Source organism: Manis pentadactyla, chromosome 8, assembly GCF_030020395.1.
Source record: "Manis pentadactyla isolate mManPen7 chromosome 8, mManPen7.hap1, whole genome shotgun sequence".
Lineage (NCBI taxonomy): Eukaryota > Metazoa > Chordata > Mammalia > Pholidota > Manidae > Manis > Manis pentadactyla.
This window is the reverse complement of record NC_080026.1, coordinates 69,542,060-69,556,032: the sequence shown is the minus strand read 5'-3', so window position 1 is coordinate 69,556,032 and position 13,973 is coordinate 69,542,060. Positions and strand designations below refer to the sequence as shown.

General features: G+C 34.2%; 1 protein-coding gene across 4 annotated transcripts in view; it reads left to right on the top strand.

Moving 5' to 3' along the window:
* NRG3 (neuregulin 3) overlaps nucleotides 1–13,973 on the top strand; it is a 1,067,441-nt gene that overhangs the window by 631,285 nt on the left and 422,183 nt on the right. The window lies entirely within an intron of this gene.

Below are 13,973 nucleotides of genomic sequence, written 5' to 3'. Positions count from 1 at the left end.
GAGGATACTATATATATATATATATATATATGTGTGTGTGTGTGTGTGTGTGTCTGAGAGGTTATGAATGCAGTTTAAGCATTTTGATTGCCTCTTATTTTCTGTTAGGTAGTTCAAGTGTTGCTTTATTTTGTACTTTGATATAATTTGTTATAATTACTAAAGAAATACAAGTAGAGAAATTAACTTTACAATTCATAGATCACAAAGTTCGAATGAGGAAAAATATCAACCAAAAAAAGTAAAATGGAGAAATAGAATGAGACAAATTGAAATTTACATATTTGAAAATACAAAAGAAGGTAGTAGAAAAATTAAATATATTGATTAAATGCTCTAATAAAGGACAAAGATTGTCAGACTGAACATACAGATTTGTTAAAAAGATATATGTGCTGTTTTAAAGTGACACACTTAAAGCATGAAGATTGAAAAAAGTATGAAAAAGATGAAATTAATACCCTATACCTAACCAAAAGAAAGGTATCTAGCTATAAATACCATAAAAAAATCAATTTTTAGACAAAAGCTAAACGAGAGAGTCACTTTATAATCATGGAACTGTCTGTCCACCAATATGATGTAACCAGTCTGAATTTTATATGTACCTGGTAACCGTCTTAAAATATGTATGAAATGAAAATTGATAAGAAGAAACAACTGCCTTTCTAGTAGGTGATTTTAACACGGCTCCTTCAAAAATTGAGAGAAAAAGCAGACTAAAGAGATCAGGTAAGATATAGAAGATTGAAACAATAAAATGCCACGCCTAACAACTGAAAAATATAAATTATTTTTAAGCATACATGAAACAATCACAACACTGATGATGGGTTAGGTATGTCCCAGGCATGGTAACAATGCTTGGGAAATGCTTGGCAGCTTCTAGTATATTTTGAACTACACACATCTTTGAACCAGAAGTTTTACAACTTGATAAATATTCCAGAGTAAACCATAAAATTGTCCATCAGACCACATATTCAGGGAGAGAGTATTTTTAATAGCTTCAATCCCCAAACACATGAAATGTCGACCAACAGTCGAATGGATAAGCTAGTCATTGGTACAAAGGAATTTTATTTACCAATGAAAATGGAGAGACAAGATGTATAGGTTTAAACATGCATGGATTGATCATGCCGTCAAATCTTGAGTGAATGAAGAAACATGCAAAATAATGCTTAGCGTATGATTTCATTTATGTGAAGTCCAAAAAGCAGGCATTAATAAACTTACATTTAGCAATTCATATATAAATAGTTAGACTGTAATGAAAGAAAATATGTATCACAAAAGTAAGAAGGGTGGCTGTGTTTGGAAAAGAGAACAATATAAAAGGCTTGGGAGATATTAGCCATGTTTTATTGCTTAACCTGGAAAATTAATTATACTGATGTTTGCTTGAACATTTTGTAAACATTTGCAATTTATATTGTCTTCTCTTTGTAAGTGACATTTGAAAAATAAGAGGGTTTTAAGAAAAGCAACTTTGATGGTATTTTAGAGCCCATAGATAATAAAAGGAGAAGTTGCTTTCAGCAGAAAAGGAGCTCTGACTTTTGCCTGACTACCTTGAGGGCTGGGGAGAAGTCAGTTTTCCTCTTCTGTAACCCTTTCAGGCCAACCACTGTGCTATATATATTTCCTGCTTTGGACAGTGTTTAGGTCAAAGAAATTTTAAATCTCACTCTGTTTGATCTGCATGAGCTAATTTTACTATTTTTTTTCTCCTTCCCTCCATTCTGTGCAAATGACAAGATTTATGATCCTTTGGGAAGCAATTTTATCTATTCCTATAAAAGAGTTTCTCACCCCAGACACTGTAGACATTTTGGACCAGATAATTCTTTGTTGTGTGTCTGTGATACAGGGTAGTAAGCTAACTTATACATTGCAGGCTATCTGTCCTCTACCACTAGATGCCTGCAGCACCCCCAACCCCAGTCGTGATAACAGAAATATCTCCAGGTATTGCTCAGTGTCACCTGGCAAAGTTGCCCATGCTAGGAACAACCGACTTTGAGCTGTGGGCAAAATAAGATCTTAGCAACTGCTTATTTAATAAATCAGTTCATACTCAGGCAGTGTATATAGGTAATAAGTTTAAGTATGAGAAGAGAGGGCTTAAGGGAGGGTGACCACAGATTTGGAGGTCTGACACATTAAGGGGAGATCTACCTATTCTGCTATGTCTAGATGGTGAATGTGGAGTGGAAATTTTGATGAGCTACATTACAAGTCACAGGAATTTGTTTAAAATTTTAATGATTAGAATGATTTGTAATTCTAATTACATGATGGTTAGTTTCCCAGCAGAAGCTCCATTGAATACTGCAGAGGGATCCCTAATCTGTGGATGTTTCTGGGTCTGGCCTCCAGGGCCTTCTGTACTGTCAGGAGTATGACCTTCAAATAGAAGGCTCTTAAACTTAGCAGGGACAGTTGCGAGTTAAAAGCCAGCATCTTTCTCTGCTATCTTAGACACAAGTATGCTATTATGGATTTTTCAGCAGTTTTTGATTGCTTATGGCCTTCAAACCAAGTGCTGAGTGAAAATACACTTTCATTTATCTAGCCTTTCTGAGCCATGCAACTGCTACTTATTGGAGAAAAGAAGATTGACTTTTTCTAGGAGGTATAAAATAAAGTATTGCCAATTCCAGAAAAATGCACAGGAAGACTCTCTCTCAACTTCATCAACTCAATATTTGACTAAATATCACCTCTTTGTTTTGGGGAGGACCTGGTTTACCCTTTGTCTGCATTTCATTTGGCTTAGTATTTGTTTTGTTTTCTTTTTAACTTTTAATGAAATACCAATAATCATGATGTTTAAATAATCTGAAATGGCTTAGTGGATTTCCACTTTGACTTTCAGCTTCTAACATAGGCTTATCTAGGAATGAGATGCACGTGAAGTGAGCTGAATTCTCATTTTATCACATTCTTAAACATGAATGATGACCAGATATTATTCATCTTTGCTTTCTTGGTTCCTTCCAAATGCAACATAGCTAAAATAACTCTTTCTCTGAAGGGCAGCATGCAGGGTGCTTGCTGATACAGCAAAGTCTTCCCAGACACAAATGACTTAAGTACTGCAAACTCCCCTGGATTCAGACGCCTGGGAAAAGAATTGGGTGGAGTTGCCCCAGCTGGCCATTTGGGATACAGTTTGCCCTTGAACAATGTGAAACTTAGAGCACCTGACCCCCTGTATATTCAAAAATCCACACATAACTTTTGGCTCCCCCAAAACTTAACTGCTAATATCCTAATGTTGATCAGAAGCCTTACCAGTAACATAAACAGTCAATTAGCACATAATTTGAATGTTGTTTCCAATATATTTCAATAATATTTCATATATATATATTTTTTTTTTCCACTTTTCCACTATATTTCCATTGGAAACTTTTCCAATATATTTACTGAAAAAAATCTGCATATTTCAAACCCATATTGTTCAAGAGTCAACTGTAATAGTTTTGTGCAGAGTGGTAAGTCTGCATGGAGCAGGAAGATGCCAGGTCATAAATGTGAGGGGGTTCAGAATGAAATACAGGAAGTTATTGTTTAGAAATTTGTGAAATAGGGGAGAGTAATAGCATCTGAGAGTTCCAGTTGTTGAATGTATAGAATGTAGTATGACTGCTGTTGGCATGTGGTTTTGTTATTTATTCTATGGCTTAAATCTATAGCTGTTTTTTTCTTTATTGTTTGGCAATGCATATTTTTAAAATAAGTCTCTGTAGCAGCAATCACCCAAAAGTTCCTGCTTGAGGAATTCCCAATTGCTAAGAAACTTGGTGATAAACATGTAAATTGTACCTTTACCAATCTGTAAGTCCGGGGAGAGGAAATCCTGGGGCAAAATACCTCTAAAAACCGAAATCAGTCCAAAGGAGAAATAAAGTTTAAAACCAGTTTATTGCTCACAAACTGCAGTCCCTGGCCTTCTTTGTCCTCTGCTCTGGAAGAAGCCAGCAGGCAAATAAGCCAGCCTCCTCCCCTTAACCTCTCAGGTTCAGACACGCCCTTGGTTGCCCAGGTAATTACCCATTGATATGGAGATGACTTCTCTCCACTCCTGGGGATATGCAAATGAACTAAAGCCAGGAGACAGATTCTGGAAATGCTACAATTTACTCACACCATCCTCCAGGAGAGGCATAGTAATACCACTGACAGCACAAAAGTCAGAAGACTCAAATCTGCTAAGAAAACATCAATGTATTTCTCAACAGTCAATAGTTTCTTACCGAGACTGCACAAAGATGACAAATTAACATGATTAGCTCTGAAGCATGACTCCTTATTTATGTCAAATGATTATTCTTTTAAATTAATTTCCCTCATTTTCTAGTCCAAGTTCTTTCATACATGTATGAAAAAGTGAACCCATAATAGTTGTAAATGTCTTGGCTTTATCAGCAGAGACAATTTTAAAACAGTGATGCCAGTTTTATATCCGTGCTACCAGATGCAATAAATAGAAAGTCAATTACCAATAATGGAATTTCATCCAGTTCATGGAATCAAACTAGAGATTTTTGGAAGTTCCTTCCAATGAAGGTAAATCATTTCACAGTAATTTGAAAATGACAGGAAATTCAACTTAACAAAAGTTCAACATTGAATAATGAAAATAACTTGTTTCCTTATACAGTGGTAATATACCAAGAAATTTCAAGAGTCTTGTGTCATGGTAAAAGCAATGTTCTTATTAAATAATGAAATCTTTGAAGCAGGGATAGGCTGTTGTACATACAAAATTCATAACTGGATCCAAATAATATTCAATAATCTACTAACGGAAAAAGAAGATAAAAATACAAAAATTTGCAGGTATGTTTAATTAAAGTAACTTTAAAGACAAAGCTAATACTTTTTATCAAGTACATATTTTAGCTGACTGTCTTGATTTCTCCTATAATATTCATCACTAATCATTTTTAGAAATTTTGAGCTTCTAAAGAAGTACTTTGTAAATCAACCTCAGTATCCTGCAGTGAAATCAAGCATTTTTGATAAGCACATCTTCTAAGCATTTGTTACCTAAAAAGTCAGTTGGAAAGTTTTAATAAATTTTACTTTTATAAACATCCGTCTTGAAAGCAGAGTTCACAGGAAAGACGCCATTGAAATGTGTCCAAGAGGACAGCTGAACAAATGGAACAAGAGCCCAGAGGTTAGATAAGATTGAATCGCAGAATTCTGTTTTTGATTTGTGCAGTATCTTGACTTAGGGTAAATACCTTTTGATGGAATTTTACTTTTAATTGGATGGATTTATATTGTATACTATGATGGCATGAATTTGAGAAGGCCTAAAGTTTTGCCATATCATAACTTAGTGAAATGTTTTAAAGAATGACAATGAGAAACAACTTAATATGTTGAATTTTATCTTATAAAAAGAATTAACAAACAAAAGATACTGTGAATTGAAGCAAAAATATACTAATGAAAATGTTTTGGCTGAAAAATTGGGCTAAAATTGCACATTTCATTAGAAAAGAAAAATAACTGCCTCCACATAAAAAAATTGCCTCTGAATTTACTATAGCACCTTCAATGACCCAATTAAAGACATAATGGTGGTCCATAGAGGAGAGTCAATTAAAAGTACCTACAATTTGAAATCCATTATCCATGAAATGCAAGCCATTCATAATTATAGGTAGTTTTAACTAACAATGACATCTTTTCAAAGATACATTTTTCAATATACCAGTGATATGGTATTAGAGATATTAACTAACAATGGTTAATTTCTATTAATATGCAATAAATTATTGTGATATATTATTTTTAAAATATAATAATTTTAAAAATTTGTATTTAATTTGTTTTAGTTGTTATTACATAACAAGAGGAGTTTTTTTCCTATATCTTACAAAGACTTACTTCTGAACATAGTTTATGAATAGAAATATCTTGTCTACCAATATAAAAAACCAATTTTTTAGTTAATAAATAATTATTACAAAATATATGGTTGCATTATTTTTGGCACACATTTCCTGCTCAGAAATATCTCAGTTTGCACATTAAATAATGTCATCACTCTCTGATTATAATGATAGAATGGTCTGTGTACATACCCACATATACACACAGGAGCACATGCGCTCTCAACAAATACATTTTAAATAACTATTGTATTTTCATCTCTACCTTTAATCTTAATCAAGGGATTCCAAGCACTTCATCCTTCGTTAATTCTTTAAATTAACAAATATCCATGAGTTATTCAGGAGTTTCCAAGCCTTATGCAAAAAGTAGGAATATGAGATATGGTTTTTACTGTCAAAGAATAATCTATTGGAGAAAGTTATATACCGACACAATATAATATATATGTGTGTATACACACACACACACACACACACACACATATAAGAGAAGCCATTTTATTTTATGACAGTGGGCTAAGTGCTGAATAAAAGCCTGTGCTGGGTGTAACTGTCACTCAGGTAATAGAATTATTAACTCTTCAAGGAGAGTGAGGAGACAGGGAAGCATGTGTTAGCTGAGGTGATATTTAAACTGTATGAAACAGTTCCAGATGTGAGACTTTCGTGGATAAAAGGAACCGAGTTGTACAATAGCCTGATGTATGTAATGGAAAATACTTGGCATTAGAAGAGCAGACTGGGGAAACAGCAGGAGCTCATGTCATGCAGGGTGCTGTGTGATACTTGGCTGTAGACCATGTATTTTCTACATGGTGAGGAAGTGTGTTCTTACCAAAATGTGTTTTCTAGAAACATTAGTTCGATAGAGTAATAATAGTCCTTCCTATAGAAATAAAATATTATGGTTCTGTTGTCATATTAAGTGTGGGTTTGCTTGTTAATCAAAATTTAAAGGATAAGTTCATCTGTTGTCTATTGCTGTTTTCTTTTCCCCAGCAAAACTTTTCAGTCTTTGCCATCCCTGTATGAAGAATTCTTGTTTCAGCACGGAATACTTTCTTTAGGGAGCATCTCATGGAACTAGCAGGTTACCAAAGACTTTTTAGAGAATCCCACTCTCAATAGAAGGGAATATTTAAAGGAGTTTGGTAAGTGAATGTAAATCGGAGTTTGCATGGTGAGCAGTATAGAGTTCTTATGGGAAGGTTTTAGAGTATTTGAGTTCCCCACCTTAAACTAGGCACCATAACTGCAGTTAGAGAAAACTGCTAATGTTTGGAGAGAAGCAGTGAAGAACTAGAATTGTTTTACATTTAGTCACACCAACAGGGATGGAGAGAAGCCTGGGGAGAGTTTGTATAGATGACAGGTTCCAAAAAAAGAATCTATATGGGTTTGGGTGTTTATATAGAGCTGAGCGCTCATAGAAAAATAGTTAAATATCTAAACATAATTTTGTGGAATTGTGTGTATTGCAAGATTAACATATTGCTTTCTACAAGGCCCCTGCACATTTTCCTTTACATATGGAGCTGTACCACTTTTGACTTAACCTAAATATAACTTATAAGACTTCAGTGTGCAAATGTATGTATATATCATATATATGTATATACTTACATGTATTGTATATATTTATAAATATATATATAATTATGTGTATATATTTATATATTTTATAAACTGACATTCACAAAAGTTATGAAGCACTTTTGTATTAGCAAGTACAGTTTGGACTTAAATCATCTTGGAAATTCCCTAATCTGCGATGTTCAAGTGGCATTATGTCTGCTTTGTAGATGTTGATCCCAGGCTCAACTTATTTTAGCCACTCAGTACAGTCTTTCTCCAGGTCTTCTGTGAGCTTATTTTGCTAAGCAATCAATCACAATCTAATAATTGATCAGCCTTTCTGTGTTTCTCACAAAGCCGACCTATCACTCAGAAAGATTTTCTAGCACTATTTTCATGAAATCTGGATCTACTGAGGATTTAATGGATTCAATAAGACAAACAAAATGACTTGTTGTCTACTTCAGGACAGAAAATAGCCTTTAATAAAAATACTAGAGGTATGAGCAATTTCAGTTGGAACAGGCCTCGCTGAAACTAGCCAGGGAACAGGGGGAGAAAAAACAAACCCCAAAAACCAGGAATGAAATTGTTTTCCATTAGACAAGGCTGACTCAGGCTAGAGTTCTCTTTGTCATAAGAAATAAATTTGTTTCACTCCCATACAGTTTGGGGTCAAAATTTCTCTACTCTTCAATAGCATGTTTTCTTTTGTTTTTATACTTCTTTGAGAACATATATTTTGGCCAAACCAAAGAGGATCATTTTAACTTCTAAGTAAAAGGTTATGGTGGTCTTTTTTTTTTTTTTACCTTTTCTATTTTCCAACCGGTTAAAATTTTGCTAATCTAGTAGAAGTCTGGTTTTTCCTTGTTTGGATCCTGAGATAACAGACTAGTGCTTAATTTCCTGCCATGAAATTATGATGGAATAATTCACCATGTTGTTGGAGCATACATTTTTTCATCTGAAGACCCTAAGATTATATAATTCACAGAGGGTTCATCAGAGTCTAGGCTGGTTTGCTGCTTAGTTAGAGGATGGCATCAAGGTCAGCAGAATATTGTTTGAGCTTCAAGAGTCCTTAGTTACAGTGAGAATTATTGAACAATTTTTTATAAAGTTATTTTATTAAATTATTAAACACACTAGTTATAAATTTATTACATAATTAAGAATTATTAAATTGTATTATTAAATAACTATTAATGATACCCAACCAAAAAAGAAAATTGTGATGGAGAAGCAAGCACTTTAAACTTATAGTCAGAAGGCTTAAGAAAAAAATGTAGGATCCTACAGTGATTGGCAGAATAATTGTGAAAATCTTATTTTCTTGGAGCCTCTGTTCTTCATTTGTAAAATGCATGCAATCGTCATCTCTTTTAGTATTTTAGATGCAATCTTCATCTATTTAGCTATAACAAAAATAGCATAGACTGGGTTGTTTATAAACAACAGAAATGTATTCTAATTCTTGGGCTGGGAATCCAAGATGAATGTGCTGGAAGATCGGGTATCTGGTGAGAACCTGATTCCTGGTTCATAGATGGCCACCTTCTTCCAGTACCCTCATGTGGAAGGATGGAGGGAACTCTCTGAGGTCTCTTTTCAAATAGCCTTTGTCTTATATGGGTCTCCACCCTCATGACTTAATACCACCCCCCCCCCACAGACAACAACTCTTAATAGCATAACCTTGGGGGTTAGCAGAATTTCCATATGTATATATACACTCATTTGCAAGTTATATCATTTAAATTAAATGATGATAGGGTTTGTCTACCTTTTCATGGAATGGACAGGGCATATGATGATCTTGTATATATCAACACTTCTAAAAACAAAACGGTAAGTAGGACCCGGCATTTACATAGACCAAATAGGGTCTTGAAGGTGGAAAATGACTTGCATGTTTGTTATTATTGTATTGTAAATTGGGACCTCTTTTCTTTTTCTTTTCCTTTATAATTTTATTCAAGTATAATTAACATATAATATTCTATTAGTTTCATGTGTACAACATAGTGATTTAATATTTGTATATATTGCAAACTGATCATCACATGAATCTAGTTATCATCTGTCACCATACAAAGTTAATAAAATATTGACTAATCCCCGTGCTGCCCATGACATTCCCTATGATTTATGTATTACATAACTAGAAGTTGGTTATCTCTTGACCCCCTTCACCCATTTTTGCCACCTCCCTACCTCTTTTCTCTCTGGCAGTCACCATTGTGTCCTTTGAATCTGTAAGTCTGGGGTTTGTTTTGTTTTGTTCGTTTTCTTTTTAGATTTTACTTTTAAGTGAAATCATATACGTCCTCTATATGACCTTTATCACTTAGTATAATACCCTCAAGACCCATCCATGTTGTTGCAAATGCCAGGATTTCATTCTATTTCATTCTGTTTTATGGCCAAGCAGTATTGCATTATATATACATATTCCATGACCTTTATCCATTTACTCTTGATGGCACACTGGTTGTTTACATCTTTGGCTATTGTAAATAATGCTGCAATGAGCAAAGCAGGTATGTAAATCTTTTTGAATTAGTGTTTTTTTTCCCACTGGATAGATAGCCAGAAGTGGAATGGGAGTTCTATTTTTAATTTTTTGAGAAACCTCCATACTGTTTTCCACTGAGGCTTCAACTTATATTCCCACCAATAGTGCATTAAGGGTTCTATTTTCTCCTCATCCTTTCCAACACTTGCTATTTCTTGTCTTTTTAATACTAGCCGTTCTAACAAGCATCAAGGATATGCAAATCATTGTGGCTTTGATTTTCATTTCCCTTATGATTCTGATGTTGAGCATCTTTTCATGTATCTTTTGGCCATCTATATGTCTTCTTTTGAAAAATATGTCTATTCAGATCCTCTGCCCATTTTTTAAATAGGATTGTTTTTTTGTTATTGTTGTTATTGAGTTGTGTGAGGTCTTTATTTAGTTTGGATATTAACCTCTTACTGGATATGTGATTTGCAAATATCTTCATTTAGTAGGTTGCCTTTTCATTTTGTTGTTTCCTTTGCTGTGCAGAAGCTTTTCAGTTTGTTTATTTTTACTTCTCTTTTTTTTTCATTTATTTTTGTTTGTTTATTTTTGCTTACTTGTTTATTTTTATTTCTGTTTCCCTTGCCTTTGGAGTCAAATCCAAAAATCATTGCTTTAGACCAATGTCAAGAGGCTTAACACCTATGGTTTTTTCTAGGAGTTTAATGGTTTCAGGTCTTACATTCAAGTGTTTAGTCAATTTTGAGTTAATTTTTGTATATGGTTTAAGACAGTGATCCAGTTTCATCCTTTTGCATGTAGCTGTCCAATTTCCCCAACACCATTTATTAAAGAAGCTGTCCTTTCCCTACTGTATAGTCTTGTCTCTTTTGTTGTTAATTAATTAACCATATATGCACGGTTTGTTCCTGGGCTCTCTATTCTCCATTGACCTCTGTGTCTATTTTTATGCCAATATCATACTGTTTGGATTACTATAACAGTAAAGTTTGAAATCAGGGAGCCTATTACTTCCAGCTTTGTTCTTCTTTCTTAAAATTGCTTTGGCTATTTGGGGTCTTTTGTGGTTACATACAAATTTTAGAATTATTTGTTCTAGTTCTGTAAAAAATGACATCAGAAGTTTGATAGAGATTGCCATAAATCTGTATATTCCTTTCAGTAATAGGGACATTTTAGCAATATTAATTCTTCTAATCCATGACCATAGAATATATTTCAATTTATTTGTGTCTTCCTCAGTTTCTTTCATCAATGTCTTAAAGTTTTCATAGCACAAGTTTTTCACCTCCTCAGTTAAATTTCTTCCTAGGTATTTTCCTCTTTTTGATGCAGCTGTAAATAAGATTGTTTTCTTAATTTCTCTTTCTGATAGTTTGTTACTGATATACAGAAAGGCAATGGAGTTTTGTTTTGTAATTTTGTATCATGCAGCTACTGAATTCATTTATTAATTCTAACTTTTTTTTTGGTGGAGTTTTCAGGGTTCTTTAAATAGCATATGTCCTCTTCAAATAATGACAGGTTTACTTCTTCCTTACCTATTTGGATGTCTTTCTTTTCTTTTTCTTACCTAATTGCTGTGGCTAGGGCTTTTAATACTATTTGAATCAAAGTATGGAGTATATTTATTTCATCTGATCCTCATCTAGGGAAATCTTACTTTATTACCCCAGGTTTTCAATTGAAACTAAAGTTCAAATGGTTTTTCCTGGCTCACAGCCAGGAAGTGGCTGAGCTAGAGTTTGAACCTGGAGAAGCCTGACTTCAGACTGCTAGACCTGCTAGTCCAAGAACTTGAATGAGTAAGTCAGGGCATTCATATCTCTGAGGACAGTACTTGGTGGTGTCTGTAAATAAATGCCTCTGTAATTATTATTTTTGAATCTAAGATTCATTGTTAACCAACTTCCATTCTGATTGTTATTATTCTTTTTTATATTAATGCCATCAACTACTTTTGACTAGGTCACTCAGTCAACCTGCCTTTGTAGATTGACTTAGCTCTGGAAAGATTGGAAGTTGGAAGCTGGTGAACTTTACTGTTATTTCCACCCAATTTCTTTGTTTAGCTTGATAATGAATCCATGCTGTAATTTATCGTCTTTCTTCTCAAAAATTCCTATTTGGTTATCCTTGTTGACATAGGAAATACAGAAGATTTGGGGAAAAAATTGATTTCAACTCACTTTTAGAATGAGAGGGCACTTCCTCCTTTTTTTCTTCCCTCCTTTCAGAACAATTTAGTCCACAGACTACTGTTGGTCAAACAAATTAGGTATTGTGTGTGTGTGCACATGTGTGTGCATATGTGTGTGTGTGCACACTGGCTAATGGGGGGCAGATGATATAGCATTGCCTAGCTCTGTCCACTGAGAGGTCTTGGGAGCAGCAATGGGAGGGCATGTGCTCAAAAGAGGCCATTGTAATTTCAGGCCAAGTGCCAGTGAAGTGTTGGGGCCTGGAGTAAGGAGGACATCTGCCCAGGGAAGGACAGGGGATAGAGGGGGTAAATTGTTAGCAACATGAGATGGAAGATTTATTATATACTAAGAGGATTAATCTAATATGTAAACATATAGAATATAAATGGAGTCAGATTTCTATTAGAGAAAATCTTTGTAAAATATGGAAAGAGAGAAAACTAAAATAAACCATGTGGTTTTGTCTTGGGATTTATGGTACCTGTAAATTCATAATTAGATTGATAGTGTTATAGACTGAATTGGGTGTCCCCCAAATTCTTGTGTTGAAGCACTAACCCCCAATTCCACAGAGTGCAACTATCTTTGTAGACAGGGCCTTTAAAGGGTAACTAAGGTTAAAAAAGGTCACATTAGTGTGCTTTAATCCAATCTGACTGGAGTCCTTATAAATAGAGGAAATTTGGACACACAGAGAGAGTCAGGAGGGTATGCAGACAGAGCAAAAGCCATCTGCAAACCAAGGAGGGAGGACTCGGGGGAACACAAACCTGCAGACACCTTGCTAATAGACTTCTAGTCTTCAGAATTGTGAACAAATAAATTTCTGTTGTTTAAGCCACTCAGTCAGTGCATTTTGTTATAATAGTCCTAGAAAACTAATACATATAAATGGGCAGACATATGGAAATAAAATGGATGTAAATGTGGTGAAAAATTTAGGCATAAATATGCAAGTATATATATATATATATATGACTCTATGTATGTATATATATATATGACTCTATGTATGTATATATATCGCCCAGCCCTGTACACAGAGAGAGGTCTTCCAAGTAACAATGAGAAAAACTTGATTTCTAAGTATGTAGTCCCTAGTTGTTAAATACCATTCTCCACTAAAAGGAATCAGGCTTTTGGAGAAATAACTGTTTGCTAGAGGGGGACGAGAAAAGTACAAGATGTGCTGTAAACATTTTGTTTTGTCAAAAAGAAAGGGAGTGTTCAAAGAATGATAGGAGCATGATAAGGAAGAGCCAGTTTATTGAGGTTTCCACTAGGAACATCTAAGAGTATATATCCCTGTGAATAACAAAAGAGAAATCTTGAGTCAAAATTGATGTAAATTATATAAGAACAAATCAAGTGTTGATGAGGAATCTGGTGTTTACATCATTCCAAAATAACTCCTCACAAAATATTTATTAATTATAAGGAGTCAGAAGTAACTAACTTTTCTATGAGAAAGCTTGGTCGATATGACCTTAATCAAGTGCTCAAAGTTAATATCATCAGTGATAGAACAAATCAAAATCATGCAACATCTGATTCAAAAGGGTGAAACAAGAAAAACACAACATCTCTTCTGTGACCATCTTGCCAAAGGCACAAAAACTGAAGATAATCTTGAGGAAACATTAGGCAAACACAAATTGAGGGACATACTATAACATAACTGGTGGGCCATCTTCAAAAGTGTCAGGGCTGGAAGAGCAAGGAAAAGACAGAGAAATTCCTGCA